The sequence below is a fragment of the Mesoplodon mirus genome (genome assembly GCF_964341445.2).
Source record: "Mesoplodon mirus genome assembly, chromosome: 12".
Classification (NCBI taxonomy): Eukaryota; Metazoa; Chordata; class Mammalia; order Artiodactyla; family Ziphiidae; genus Mesoplodon; species Mesoplodon mirus.
The window spans coordinates 71179762-71196039 of record NC_138988.1 but is presented as its reverse complement, the minus strand read 5'-3'; the positions used below and the strand labels follow the sequence as shown (position 1 = coordinate 71196039).

The 16278-nt window shown below is 42.0% G+C and overlaps 1 protein-coding gene across 4 annotated transcripts in view; it reads left to right on the top strand.

The window, feature by feature from the left end:
- Positions 1-1037: 1037 nt before the first annotated feature.
- BTBD9 (BTB domain containing 9) overlaps positions 1038-16278 on the top strand; it is a 420550-nt gene continuing 405309 nt past the window's right edge. For 2 of the 4 annotated variants that reach the window (XR_014295455.1, XM_082637818.1), the window contains exon 1: positions 1305-1437. The gene's annotated coding sequence lies outside the window, so the exon portion shown is untranslated. Of the gene's footprint in view, positions 1059-1304; positions 1438-1613; positions 1812-16278 lie in introns of those variants that run through there. The other 2 variants (XM_082637820.1, XM_082637819.1) reach the window with 2 other exon arrangements.

The window sequence follows — 16278 nt, the reverse complement described above, 5'->3', positions numbered from 1 at the left end:
GTGCAGTGAGAGGCCAATATCATATTATATATATTATATATTTTATTAACAGATGTCACTCTGTGTGGAAGGAAACATCATGAGTGGAGAATAAGTGCTTCCCCAACAAACATATCCATTTTTGAACACACTATCATTTCCCACAAATCCAATCATCCTCCTGGGACTGCCACCAGCACTATCTAATACGCTGGATCAGAAACTTGTGGATAACCCAGACTCATTTTTATTCACATTTGTTAAATGTTTCCACCACCTACCCCAGCACCCGTGCTAGAAACTTGGCTTACTCATTTATCCCTCACTCAGCGCTGTCAGTTCTACCACCTTAACAGCGCTCACATCTATCCCTTCCTCTACACTCCCACTGCCAAAGCTTTGGTTAAGGCTCTGATCTCTTCTTACCTGGGGTACAGCAATGGCCTCATAACTGATGTCCCTGCCTCAAGCTTTGTTCTTCCTGTCTATTTTCACTTCCATACTTTTACTCATGAAGCTTCCATTGGCTGGAATGACGTCCTTTCCAGTCACTCTCTCCAAATCCCCACACCCCAGTGGACCTCCAGTTCGCCCAAGTGTCAAGCAGAATTGACTGTCCAACATCCAGGATCAGACTTGAAACTAGGTTTCCCTGACTCCAAAGTCCATGCTCTTAACTGCTCTTGCTCGACTGCCTTCTCTTATAATAAAGATATTTTAAAGTCTAGTGAGCTTTATACTTTAAAAAGCACCTTTGCATACATTATTTTCTTTTAGCGGTACAATTCTTCAACGTAGTAAAGATGGGTATTGTTATTCTCATTTATAAAATGAGGAAACAGAGGAATTCGAGGCCAGGTCCATCACACGCTGCTGCTGAGTTAACGAGTGTCATTCAGCAGCCTTACACATTAACCGCGCACTCAGCCCCTTCTGGTCCCAGTCCCTGGAGAACCTTCCTGCACTTCGCAGAAGTAGCCGATGGGGTCCGCGCGAGTCTGGACTAGGCCACTGCTGCCTCCACCACAGGCGCGCGGGCGATCACGGCGGGGAGCTTTCCATTTGCAGTGACGCGATCGGTGAGGCCATACAGTGACGTATAGTGACGTAATTTACCCGGAACTAGGTGCCGGCAGGGCAGCCGCACCCTGGGGCCCCCTGCTCAGGAGGGCAGCGGGTCGGGCGGGTGGGGGAAAGCCGCAAAACCCGCGGGACCCGACCTCCCGGCCCTAAACCCACGGTTCCCGCGTGCCCGCCGCTGATCGGTTGCTACGTGACGCCAGCGCGCAGAGGCGCGTGCGCGGCCACGGCGGTGTGCGTGCAGCGGACGCGCGCCGCGGCGGCGGCGAGGACGGCGGCGACGGCACGGGCCGAGGGGGCGGTCGCTACGAGGCGGTTGCGGAGCGGGCGGAAGAGGCGTCTGTGCGGGCGGTGAGGTCGCAGAGGAACATCGTGGGGGTGAGTAGCCGCGGCCTCGCCAGGGAGGTGGGGCCTGGCCGCACCTGCTGCGCGGGCCCGGGGCGCGGGAACGCGCGCCCCTTCAGGCTCCTCAGCGCTTTCTCCCGGGGCGGGGAAGGAGCGGGGACAGGGGCTGACGAGGGTCAGTTCCGGGGCTCGGTCGCTGTGGGAAGCGGCAGTAGCTGGCCGGCGAAGACTCTCTAGTCCTGGAATGTGTTGTAGGAAGGAGGTGTTTGGGGACCTCGGGGTGGCTCTGCCAGGCTCCCAGGCCGAGGAGTCGGAATCCCGAGAAGCCCGGTTCCTAGAGCAGCCTCGCATCCTGCCTGAGACGAGCTGGCGCGAGACCGATACGAGGCGAAACCGGGGACGCCGAGGTTGGGGTCCGGAAAGTTTGGCACTGCTGGGGCCCTCAACGCCCCTGCCCTGGCTGGGCTCTGAGGCGGGGCTGGTTGTTATGGAGGGAGTTGTGAATCAGTGCCTGCGTGCGGCGTCAGACACACCCACGACCTGGAGAAGGCGATCTGTCAGTGTACAGAGGGGGCGGCCCACCTGTTGCCTAGTGTTTCCAACTTCGTGTGTGTGCGCACGTGCTTAATGCACGCCCCAAACTTTGTCGGCCCTAAGCATTTTATCACATTGTTGCTACAGGTTTTGCGGTCAAGGGGCGGCTAGCCATCCTCAGTTCTTCCTCACAGACTCACATCAGCTGTTCTGTTTCCCTAAACCTTGTTGTGCTTCTGTCGTTATTAGGGCCGAGGAAGTGTGGAGGCACCGGTTTTTCTTTTTCTTAAAACTAGCACAGGCTTGCTATTTACTAAGCAGAAAATACAGATTTTGTTCAGCGTGTGAGCTGGAAAAATGTCGATGGTCGGACAAGCCTGATTGGGTACAGCTGGTCATCAGCCCAGTGCTTTCTTCTCAGCGCGCTGGACTCCCTAGTGGGTAGATGTGTGGCTGCAGTAGTGACCATGCTCGGGAGAAAGGAGTATTAGAGGTAGGAAGGAAGTCAGTCTTTCCTGACCGTTGATGAAGGCAGTGCCTAGAAACGGTAGAAGGACAGGCTCTACTGAAATTTAATCATGATTTGTGCAAGAAAATTGAAGAAAATAACTTGTAACTTCTCATTCGGATCTAAAATTCTGTGATTCAGTTTCATAACTGAGGATCTGTAAAGTATGTTGTTTGAGGTTCTTAGGTCTTGGAACCAGTGATAACCTTGCTCTGTAGCACTTAGGGTACTCGGAATTTAGTATCTTTTGCGCTCTAGACTATAATAGCTTTTAGGACAGGAATCACGTTTGTTTTCTTCAGGGCCATATCTCCAGTACCTACAAAAGTGCCTGCCACAGAGTAGGCACGCAATAGATATTTATTATATGTGACACCGTGGATAAGTCATAACATGTAGTTAGCTCAGTCCTTGAAGTAGTTAATACATGTGCCCCCTCTTCCTAGTATTATGCTGCATATGGGAGGAGGACTGTGGGATTACAAATGACATAAAAGACCTGGCTTTTTTCTTTTAAGGGCAAACAGTCTAGCTAGGAAAATAAAGCATATTATATAAAATAATTATGAAACCAAATGAGGTAGTATGTAAACAGGTGCTATGTGAAGTGCTATACTTTACGTGCAGTAGAAATTCAGAAAAGATAAGACTTGAGGGCTGAATTAGTGAACTCTTCAGAAGAGGTAAGGTTTCGTCTCATCTTTGAAAGAAGTGTAAAATTTCTGTTAGAGAAGAGATAAGTCATATGTTGAGAAAATAGTGTGAATTTGGTCCTTGGGGGATATATTGCAGCAACTTACATGTACCATGAGAGGGGAAAATTGGAGAGATAAGGTTTAGTAGGTTGGGGAGGGAAAGTGTTAAGACTAAGGCAGGCTCATCAGCATCCCACTGATAACAAGATGGAGCCTGCTTTCCTGGAGGGATGGGAGTTGTGTTACTCAGAGTAGAGTCTTAAACAATCATAAGTGTTATCCTTACTTAAAATGAAAGGATAGGGCTTCCCTGGTGGCGCAGTGGTTGAGAGTCCGCCTGCCGATGCAGGGGACGCGGGTTCGTGCCCCGGTCCGGAAGATCCCACATGCCGCGGAGCGGCTGGGCCTGTCAGCCATGGCCGCTGAGCCTGTGCTCTGCAACGGGAGAGGCCGCAACAGTGAGAGGCCCGCGTACCGCAAAAAAAAAAGGATATTATCGTTGATCCAAAATCAGGTTGTTGTATACTTCTGATTTCAGTACTAATTTGAATAAGTGCCTCACTAATGTGCGTGTATCTTATGTATTTAGTCAGCAGCGCATGTCCTCATTTCTAAAATCTACCTATGTGCTTGGGCCGTTCCATTGGAAATTTACTGAAATGATGTACCCAAAGCAATTACCGAGCTACTCTCAGTGACACAGTTTTGCTTGGGATTATCTCTTATAGTGGTCTGAGGTTTGTAGTTACTGCTGATCCTGTAAAAAATAAAAATAATGTTAGCTGGGAAAGGAGTCTATTTGAAGAAGGATACCCAAAAATATTGACAAAAAGATTTGAGAAAATTAAAGATGCTGCTCTTAAATATTGAGCGTTTAGTCTTTATCTTTTGTTTTTATGTGAGCTTTCTTTTGAGTGTTGCATAAACCTGAACTTGAATTGCTAACCTGTGTAATGTTGCAACACCAAATGTTATTTAACAACTCAGCAAATATTTATTGGGTGCTGGCTATGGCTAGGCACTGTGTTGGGTGCCAGCAAAACAAAGAATATAACACAGTATACCTGAGATACCAAGTGTTCATCAGAGGGGACAACCACTAACCGTGATGTGCTGTGATAAGAGTTCACCACTTTTGGAATTAATAAAATGCTGAAGGAATAGATCACTTTGGCTGGGGAAATAAATTGATAGAGTCAGGGAAAACTTTAGAGAGAAGACGGTGGAACTTAGCCCTGAAGGTTAAGTAGTATTTTGCTACATGGAAAAGGGAAAACAATCATTCCCTCCAGAGGGGAGAGTATAAGCAAAATTGCCGAAGATTAAAATTGAATGGGAAAACCTTGAGTTGTTTTTTGTAGGCTTTTTGTATGGCAGAAGTGATGAGACAGGAAAGGTATGGATGGAGCCAAATTACAAGGGGGTCTTCCATTCTAAAAAGCCTTAGTCTCCCTCCTTCCAGCACTACCCCCGTGTTGGTGATAGAGAACCTTGAAAGGTAGAATAATCAGATCAGAAAGTTAACAGGCAGTTCATATGCAGAACTGCATTAGAGCAGAGAGGGCAGGAGACCAGTTAGGATGTAGGTGAGAGATGCTGGGAGCCTGAAGAGGGACAGTGGGAATGGATGGCTTGTAAAGATATTTTAGATGTTAAAAATCTCTAAATGTTATGAACAGCTAGAGGTGAGAGAGAGTGAGAAGTCGAAGGTGACATGTCCAGCTCGAGTAACTGGGGATTATGAGGACATTAAATTAGAAAACACAGGAGGAGGAATAGATTTACAGTGGAGGGAAGAAATGATGGCATGTTAATTTTAAGGCCCATGTGTGGAGTTTAGAGAGGCCCATTAGGTAACTGGAAATTCTACTCCAGAGTTTATGAGACAGTTTAGGAATAATTGTAATGTAACTGACAGCCTCCAAGGCTATGGAAGTAGTACCATTCTAGGACTTAGTATAGTAATTAATGCTGTGGACTTTGGAGTCAGGAAAACCTGAAGTCAAATCTCTGTTATGCCACTATTGGTTGGGATGGGTAACCTCGGGCAAGTAATTTAGCATCTCTGAACCTAAGTTTCTTCTGAAAAGTGGGGTTAATAATATTTTAAAGAATTGTTGTGGAGATTAAGGTGGTATGTGCACAGCAGTTAGCACAATGCCTAGCTGATATATGCTTAATAAATGACAGCTGTTGCTATTAGTAGAAGTAATAGTTACAGTTGCAGAGGTAGTAGAAGAAAAGATATTCCTACGCAGAAAAGTTGAGAGCGAGAACTGGAAAGGGCAAGGAGTGGAATTTTTGGAAATCAACACTTAAATCAAACTTAGATGGTTTCTCAGACTTGAGCATGCATCAGAAATACCTGGAGGCTTTGGTAAAACACAGATTTCTGAGTCCCACCCCCAAAGTTTCTGATTCCGTAGGTCTGGGTGTGGCTCCTGAATTTGCGTTTTTTGAACAAGTTCTCAGGTGATGCTGATGTTGTTATTCCCAGGACCACGCTTTGAGAACCACTGATTTAGAGGGTTAGTGAAAGAGGAACCAGCACAGAGGCTAACAACGAGATTGAGTTTGTTGGAGAACCCGGAGAGAGTTTAGAGAAGGATAAGGAAATAACAGCCTGCAGACTCTCTTGATCCACCAGTCTGCTTTCCAGTTCGATGAACCTCATCTCCTTCTTATTTCTGTTTTCTCCAGAATTTGGTATAATGCTTGGCACATAGCATTGTTTGAATGAGGCTTTGAAGCTTCTTAATACTGTCCTTGTGCATGATTGCACAAACTCACACACAGATTTCATTCATCCTCTTATATCTCTGTTGGGTCTCAGAGAAGGTACTGTTTCTAATTTTACAGACACACACAAACACAATAACTACAGAAAATTTCTTTCAAATACCTGACGCATAGCTAGATGCTTTTGACTTTGTATTAGATTCCCCCCTCCCTGCCCACTTTTTTTAAATGTCAGAAAGTCCAATTTGCAAAATAATTGTCAGTAACAGGTGTCAAGATTACAATCTGTGTCTTGTATTAGGCACTTTGCAGGTTTATAGGGTAAGCAAATAATATACTCCGTGTACCTGGGATGTTTACAAGAGGATGGGCAAAACTTAAAGGAAAGAAACAGGGTGAGATATAATCACAGAAATGTGGAAGGAGAGGAACCAAAATATAAGGACTTATTTCTTGTACGCCGATATACTTTGGATCTTACATGTCTCATATACTTATATAGCACAAATGTTAGTCCTAATCTATGATTGGAAGTTATAAGAGAGTTCTGCTGTATAAGGAAATCAAACAGTTGTGCAAAGATATGAACACATTGAAAAGAGATTTCAGGAGTTAGCTACTCACCACACTTCCTGGGTTCTTGTTCTCTTTCATTTATTCTTTCTGCTAACATTCATTAAGTATTTACTATGTGCCAGAAGCAGTGCAGAGTGCTGCACATAGAGAAATGCTCATTGCTCTGGGTGTTCAACACTGGCTTTAGTTAGGGGGTAATGATACTGTGTGAATGAGTGTGCACACACTTTGTCAGGGGAAGATCTGATGCCTGAATTTTATAATCTTGAGAATATATTGATATGAGTAGACATCAAGGACTTGAAGTTAAATTCATTCAGCCTTATGTATGTATGCAAGGGGCCATGAGAAAATATAGAGATATATGGAAATTTTTTAAAGCAATCAAAGAATATATAATTTGGTAGAGCAGAAAAACATATTTACAATACTACATAGAATATGGTAAGTGCTATATAAGTATTGATCACAGACTAGGTTCTCCAATACTTGTTGAGCACCTGAGTGTTCAGTTTTGATTTCAACTCATAAGCTATTATAATGTTCCAGAAATTATAACATGTCATAAATCCACATTAATCTCCTGGGCTGCCTTTTGGATCTTTATATGATACAAAAAATATTCTGGCAGTCTGTGTCCTTGTTTTCTTGGTTTGGGAAATATAGTACATAAGTAACAAGATCATTAACTACTAGCTACTGTTTATCAAGTGGCTGTATTATGCTAGGCCTTTTCTCTAAGTCATTTAATTCTTATAATAACAACCTTGTAAACTGGATATTATCCTCATTTTACTAATAAGGCAACCAAATTTCAGAATGGGGAGAACAGTTTGCCTGTGTTCGTGGCCAGCGAGGTGGGACAGGGCTTCAGCCCCACACTTGGTCTCCAGAGCCAGTGCTCTTCACGCATGTCAGCATGGGGCCCTAGCATGCAAACCTCCAGGTGAAGACACCCAATCTTGTTTCTGCTGATTCGGGGAAAGTTGTTTGAGAAGTTAGAATTCTAATAACTGCCTGAATGATTGAAAACTGTTTAATAATATTGTTAAGAATGGACGGGGAAAGGAGGTAGACAATTAAAGGTCCTGAAGCTGATTTTCCAGTGAAGACATGTTATATTTGACCCAAAACTTTTTAGTCAACTGACCGGTTATTCTACATAAACATTCAGATTTTCCATTCTCTATATATAGGTGCAGTCTTCTAGAGGAAGAATTGTACTTTTCCAAGCTAATGACATTTAAAGTAAATTCACAACTACTTTTTTGACACTTAGGGAAAATATCTTGCTGCTCACCCCAAACAATGTATACTTGAGATTTCTCAGCTAATCTTCTTTCTCTCCACACCACTTACTCCTTTCACCCACCCAAGTGTTTATTTTTAAATCTATTTACAAGCTAAATACTTGTCTGTATATTCTACTTCTGGTTTAATGTTCTTATTCTGATTAGATTTATCCCTTTTGGGTCCTAGTTTGTACATTCCTGGAAATATCGATTATAATTATCTTTGTAAAACATAGGTGATTTCCACTAATTTCATAATAAATTTTAAAATAAAATTATAATGATACAAATGGATAAATATTAAACCCTGTATTTGTTATCTATTGCTGTTTAACAAATTACCTCTAAATTTTGCTGCTTAAAACAACAGACATTTCTTATCCAACAGTATCTTTGGTTCAGGAATTCAGTTGAAGCTTAGCTGGGTGGACTCTGACTCGGTTGCAGTCGAGCTGTGAACAGCCTTGCAGCAGTCATCTGAAGGCTTGACTGGGGCTGGAGGATCTGTCTCCAAGATGGCTGCAGCCTTAGGTCTTTCTAGGGCTGCTTGAGTATCCTCACAACATGTCAGCTGGCTTTACCCAGAGCAAGTGATACAAGAGAAGAGCAAGGAGGGAACCACAGGCCTTGTATATCTATCTTGATGACACACACTGCCACTTCTGCTATATTCTGTTTGTTAAAAATGAGTCACTAAGTCCAGCCCACACTCAAGGGAAGCCAGTTAGGCTCCACCTTTTGGGGAGGGATGTCAAAGTATTTGTAGACATATTTTAAAACAACCATAAGTACTTTGTCATATGAAGCTATTTCCTCAGCTGAAATTGATTGTCTCTGTTGTAGCACATGCTGTTATCTTTCTGACTTGTGTATTCACAGTATTTTCTGGAATGCTTTGGAGAAAAGGTAGTGGTTTTTTTAAAAATCTAAAGCAAGTTTTTACTTTTTAATTTTTTTTCTGGCCACGCCATGCGGCTTGCAGGATCTTAGTTCCCCAATCAGGGATTGAACCCAGGCCATCGGCAGTGAAAGTGCAGAGTCCTAACCACTGGACCGCCAGGGAATTTCTGCAAGTTTTTATAAATTAAGAGTTTTTTGGGACTTCCCTGGTGGTCCAGTGGTAAAGAATTCGCCTTCCAATGTGGGGGACATGTGTTCCATCCCTGGTCGGGGAACTAAGATCCCACATGCCGAGGGGCAACTAAGCCCGTGCGCCACAACTACTGAGCTTGCGTGCCTCAACGAGAGATCCCACGTGCCGCAAAACTACAGAGCCTGCATGCCACAACTAGAGAGAAGCTCGCACACTGCAATGAAAGATCCTGCATGCCTCAACGAAGATCTCGCATGCCCCAACTAAGACCCGATGTAGCCAAAAAAATAAAGAAAAAAGAAAATTTGTTGGTGATTTTTTAAAAGTTTTGCATCTGTCTTATTAGCTTTATTTTCAATACATCTGGAATCTTTTCATTTTTATCCTATTTTATGCATTTATTCTTATATAATTTCATTTACACTTATTTAGTAGTTTTCATAATTAATCTTAAATAAAACCAAACATTTCTAGATAAGCTAATTTACCTTCCGAACTTTCAGAAGAGTACTTCCCTAACCAGTCTCTGAAGGCACACATTGTAGTTTCCATAGAACACAGACTTTGGGTTACATGATGAGCAACAAGTGAGTCTATTAACTTATATTAAAGTCCTTTGGGTACTTTAGAAACTTCGTGAATAGGTCCTAAAGTAGGTCCATTAAATTCCAAATCTCATTCTTTAGAAGGTGTATGTATATAGAATATAATGGATTTAGTCAGGAAACCTTTTCAAAATGTGCCACAGTTTGGTTTATATTTTGGGACTTTATTTCTTTAGATGGTAACCAAATCTTGACTTCATCACCCCTACCCTCAACAAGTATCAATTACCTGCTTGCTTTTTTCTTCTAATTTTAACCTAATTTTAGATAGAAAATGATTCTCATATAACCTTCACCACCTTCCCTCAGATGTTAACATTCCTGTATATCTTTTCAGAAATATTTGATGTATATGGCATATTTTTATATTTATTCTTAAACATAAATGTCACCTACCATATTACTGTACTGCATCTTACTTATTTTTCATTATATCCTGGAGGCTATTGCATGTCAGTACATGAAAAGGCTGCCTTATTCTCTATAGCCAGCTGCATAATATTCCATTGTATGGATGTTGTCAGGAAAAATTGTGAGAGACTATGAAATGGACATAAAAGATTACCAACTGTCCTATCTAGTGCACTCTTCCAGGTTATCTGAACCTGTCATTGTCTTTGAGCTATTTCAGAACTCTGTAAATTGTAGGAAACTGAGAGTAATGCAGATGATTCTTGTCCATAGAAATGCAAATGGATTTTGTTGAGTGGAATGCAACTGAACGTTGTCCTGGGGATATCGAGCAGTTTTGCAGCATTTATTTGTAAAGCAATTTCAGCATTCCAGATAGCCTGTATATGTGTGTGTGTGTGTGTGTGTGTGTGTTTGTTTGTTTGTTTTTGCGGTACGCGGGCCTCTCCCTGTTGTGGCCTCGCCTGTTGCGGAGCACAGGCTCTGGACGCGCAGGCTCAGTGGCCATGGCTCACGGGCCCAGCCGCTCCGCGGCATGTGGGATCTTCCCAGACCGGGGCACGAACTCGTGTGCTCTGCATCGGCAGGTGGACTCTCAACCACTGCGCCACCAGGGGAGCCCTATGTGTGCTCTTTGACTTCTCCTTGGAACTGATTTTATTTTCTTACTGGCTGCGTCATTAATTAATGAGTTAAATAAAATCTTTGACATGTTTTATATTTGCATGATTTTACTTTTTAAAAAAATGCCCTTTTAACAGATGTACTATAACAAGTCCCTTTTTGATGGTCATTTTATTTGCTCATACTTGTTTTCAATAGTTTTAATCTCTAGAAAAGTCTGTGCTAGCCTGAAGCAGTACTTTGTGATTACTTGCCAATGAGATTAGTGCATGAGACAGTTTTGATAATTTTTCCATCAAACCTTATGTCCTGGTCCTTGTCCTCAAGGAGTTTATGGCCTAGTGGAGAAGGAATAGAAATGATATCAGATGAAGAGTAGCAGGGTATTGGGTAATTTCCTAAAGGAGAGCTAAGTTTAAGTTCCCCTAAGGGAACTTGCGTTGGCTTGCTTTCCTCACTGCATGTGACTTTCTCATAGGGCCCTCATCTGTGCTAGCTGGAGCAGAATTAGACAGCCCTCTCCTTGGGAAGCTGGGTGCCAGTGTTCCTGTTTTTAATGCTGGCTGTGGAACTAGTTAAGTTGGGGAGTCAAATGGAAACCCATGGCTCCAGTTACCAGCAGAATGGGTTATTTGTTCTTACAGATAGTGGCATTAGCAAGAGACTACAGTGGAGTCATATAGTTGGGGGTCAGAGTGGGGTTAGTGGTTATATTCTAAAGTCAAAACAGAAGGCAAAAATCAAGTAATGTCAAAATATTCTTTAGGAGATCCTAATGCCTACAAAGTGCCATGTCATGGTTTTCTTAATACATGCACACCGCAACATAAGCTAATTTGGATTAGGAGAATTTAATTTTACTAGAAGTTTTATTTGACACCCCTAATTTGGCTTGACACCTCACTTCATGAGTGCCACCATTACTAAGCATTTCCTGGCCTGCCTCAGTAGCCTCCACTATGAAGCTATGTCTGCAGTTATGTAATTGGTGGTTTGGTAAAGTTCTTTCAGATAGTTATTTTGCTTTTGTGTAGTAGTAATCTTGTGTGCATTTGCATTGTTTTCATTGATTTCTTTGCTCTCTCTATGTTCTGTCATACCTCCATTAAAGGTTTAATCATCTAAACCTTAACAAATGTACACTTTGTTAACTACTGAAGTAAGTATGTACTATTTATTTCAGTGGTTATTAAACTCTTTTGACATGTGGAAATCACCTGTTGAGAGTTTTTAAAGGAAGGGTTAACGGTTAATTCTCCTAAGGCAGGGTAACTATTCTACCACCTCTCTACCTCTCTGATATCAGTGCTTCTCTAGAGCCTTCAATTAATTCTTTGCTGCCTCCACTTATTTGTCAGTGTCAGTGGTTGAGCAATGTATGAAATCACTCATACCTTCTGTTTCAGGCTTGATTATTGCAAGGAGCATATAGTCATTGAGTGGAGTGATGGCGAGCTCTCACTATTTCTAACTCCTTCTATATATATAGTTGAATTCGTAAGTTAAATTTGAATATGTTGCGACTCCTTTGTGGTAAGAATTGACCTAATTCAGGTGGAGTTGGGGAGGAGATTCCCAGGGAGCTTCCTTTCATCTATCTATCTATCTATCTACCTAATACTTCTAAGGAGACACCTTAATAAGCTCTGATGTTCAAAGAAGGCTTCCCGGTGAGGGTGACACCTCATTAGGCTTAAAGAAAAAGACCTTACTTATGCTAGGAAAATGTATTTTGGGCAGAGAGATGGCTAAGTGTGTCACAGTAAGTGGTTACGAAGCTCGATGTTGCTGAAGCACAAAGTGAGAGGCAGGGCGTCCTTAGGGAGGAGGCTAGAGTGTAGGCACGGGTCAATTCAACAAGGGCTGTGTGTGCTCCACAAACTTGTATACCAGCCCAATGACCATAATACAATCAGTGTGATTTTATTAATAATATGATCACTAATAACTACCATTTGTTAAGCACTTACTATATGCTGTATTAAGTGCTTTATAGTTATTACCTCATTTAATCCTCTGGGATATTCACAAGTGAAAATATGGAGGTGCAGAGAAGTTAAGTAACTTGTTCAAGGCCATGTCTAATGAGTGCAGAGAGTGGATTCCAAATTGCAGAGGTCTGACTCCAGAGCCTTTTATTTGGGAGTATTATTTTAAAAGTGTTAAGCAGGGGAGTAGTGTGATTATATATTTATTAGATTGATTATTCTGTAAGCTGAGTGGAGATGGAATTGAGGGGGACAGAAGCTGTTGAAGTATTTCAGGTAAGAGATGATTGAAACCTGAACAAGAATAGGAGTTACTAGATAGGCATAGGAGGGATGAATTAGAGGAATCTTTAGGAGGTAAAATTAGGAGATCTAACCAATTGATTAGATATGGTGCGATCAGGGGAGAGGAAGGAGTCAAGGAAGTCTTACAGGTTTTTAGCATGGATTGCTGTGTGATGATACCACATATTAAGATAAAGGACAGTGGAGGAGGATATGCATTAAGAGATCCGTGTTGAGTATGTTGATTTGAGTTGCCAGTAGGGACATGCAGTGGAATCATATTGCAGGCATATGAATCTGTTCAGATGAATCTAAGATTCACAGGGGTGGCCTGGGCTAGAGATAGAGATTTGGAAGTTAGTAGGAGGTAGCTGAAACTGGGTAAATAAACTGACCAGGAAGTCACAGCCCTGGGAAACACAACTCTTAAAGAGACATTAGTGAAAGAATAGACACGTGGAGGTAAAAGGAGAACCAGGAGAGTACACTGTTGCAGAGACTAAGGGAGTAGAGTTTCAAGAAGGCTGTGTTCATGTCTCAGAGAGATCCAGGAAGGTAAGGATGGAAAAGCGAATCTTGGATATTCCAATCAAGAGGTTATTGATGACCTTGGTAAGAGTGGTTTCAGTGGAGTGGTGGGCTGATAGTGAGACTTCAGTGGATTCAGGAGTGAATTGGAGGTTAGAAAGAGGAGGCCAGGGGTATAGATAATCTTATGAAAAATTTGAATAAATACTAGAGAGGTATTAGAAAGTATGTGTGAAGCACAGCGTTGAAAAACTGGCCCTGAACTCTGCATACTGTCAACCTTGGCAAAGCTGATGTGGGCTCAGTCCAACAAACAGAAAGTCTTTGAAACCTTTACGGGGTGTAGACTTAACTCCTGAGAGTCGGAGTCAGCTGCTTCCTCTGTAGGCTCCCAGTGAGTCCTTCAGTTTGCTCTCATTTGTTTGTCAATGCAATATACCTCAGGAAATCATCACCAATGCACATCATCCTGAACAATATTTTGGTTAAAAAAAAAAAGTGATGGAAGAAATTGGTGGAGGAAACCCTGGGGAGGAAAATGATAGTTATGGAGTAGCTGTTAAGTGTCAAGCATGTGCTATGTCCTGTTATTTCATTGCATCTTCATAACCACCCTACCAGGGGTGTGGCTATCCCCATTTTCTGAATGAGGAAATTGAGAACCCATAGCCTTATCTCCCCTTATCCTAGGTTCTGCCACTGATGTCTGTAAGCTTGGACAAGTTTCTCAGTTTCCTCATTTGTAAAAAACCGTGGTTATTATCCTTAAGTCCTTCCCAGCTCTAGGGTTCTAGGAGTCTGTAAATAGTTACCAATAGTGTTGCTGTTTGGGCATGAAAAAAGGCTGTTAGGGGAATTTCCCTTTCTCAGTGAATTAATAACTTAACAGTAACACTGTCAGGTTGTCCACACTAAATAATTTATTTTCCCATCACACAGTGAGTACCCATTACGTACGTGGCCTTAGAAGGCTACGTAAAATAAGTAAATGGGCTACGTAAAATAAATCAAGTAAATGGGCTCGGTGGCATGCTGTCCATCAGTTGTTACTAGCCCCGGGCACATGGGCACATAGCTACCTGCAAGACTGTGTGATGATTTTAAAGTGTATTATAAGTTAAGTGCTAAGTATTTTTATTAATTTAGGAGGTACTCTGGCATGTGGCCTTTAAAAATTACATTATTATCTTATCATAAATCTTGATTAAAGCAACAAAACATATTTACTATGGCCAGCTTTATAGCTGGGGTGAAATATTTTATAGTGTATATAATGAGCCGCTAGATGATGGTGATTATCTGTTCACATCTGAAAAATGAGAGTTGGGAAATTAATTAGAAGCTTTAAAAGTCTATTTAATTGTGAAAATTAATTTCAAGTAACAGTATCACATGCCCAGTGAGCACTAAATAATTGAGGAGGAGGAGGGAAAAAAGGAAATTATGAGGCTTTCAAACCTTCTTAAGTCCATTTTGGAAAATGGTTAGAAGAAAAATATAATGCTAGTGTGATTTTCAGAGACATCCTTTACAACATGATGTGTAAGGAAACAAGATTAGCAAGTAATAAGCATTTTAAAATTAAATATTCTCCCAATTTCCAGCCAGTGTGTTCTAGGTACACTGATCCTGGCAAGCAGAGCTTATGGTTATGGACTCTCTCCTCAGAGGGCATTAAGAAAATGTATAGGGGCAGTTTTATTTTCTAATTTGGTTGAGATGCATATTATTTTATTATAAATTATTTTAAAATTTCTCCCTTATAGCTAATGTATTTTTATAAGTGATTAGTAGGTTCTAAATCTATGAATTTTATTAAAGAACAGTAGGTAGCATAACAAAATTTTTGTTATAAAAAGTGAGCATTGGGACTGATAGGGTTGATGGCCACTGCATTAGTCTTCAGTTGATGTGCCACAAACTTACAGCTTAAAACAACAGCCCTTCATGATCATTTCTGTAGGTCAGAAGTCCAGCATGATATAGCAGTATTCTTTGCTCTGGGTCTTACTAGGCTGAAGTCAAGGGGTTTGCAGGGGCTGTGATCTCATCTGAGGCTTGGGGTCATCTACCAAGCTCATTAGTTGTTGGTAGAATTCGATTCCTTGTGATCATGTAACTGAGGTCCTCATTTTCTTGCTGGCTGTCAGCTGGGTGTCCCTCTCAGCTCCTAGAGGCCACCCTGAGTTTCTAACTACATGGCCCTACTCACAACCTGGCATTTTACTTCTTCAAAGGCAGCAGGAGAATCTCTCCAGTTGACTATAACAGTGTCTCATATAAGGTAGCCTAATCACATGATTGACTATCCCATATTCACAGGTGCCGCCTATACTCAAGAGGAGGGGATTATACAGGGCACGTACACAGAGGAGAGGGAGGAGAATGGGGGGTGGGAGCGTCCTAGAATTCTGCCTACCACAACCACTAGTATCACATCTTCATACCTGTATCTCTTGTATATGTCAGTGGAGTTCAGTTATTTGAAACAGGACCACTACTTTAAGCATTCATACAGATATTGAGTACCTACTGTGTGCCAGGTACTTTCCTAGGCACTGAGATGAACTGCCCATGGAGCTTATCTTCTAATGATAAATACCTAATGATGAAGATAATAAAATGGAGTAGCAGGTGAGAAGTGTGTGTGGGGGGGTATTCTTTTAGGTAGGATGGTGAGGGAGCAGAGACCTGAATGATGAGTAGCCAGTAGTGGGGACTCTGAGAACAAGATATTCCGAAAGGCAGAGGGAAGGTAATTATAAGGACCCGAGTTCACGGGTAAGCTCGTCTGTGTTTAAGGAACAGCAAGGCCAGCATGGCTGGAGCAGAATGTGAAGAGAGGAGTAGGATATGAGTTCGGGGAGGTGATTGGGTGACAGCTCATACAGAGCCCTGTAGGCCTTGGAAAGGGTATTTTTTTTTATATTACATATTTTTATATAATTTTTTTATTGAAGTATAGTTGATTTACAATATTGTGCCAATCTGCTGTA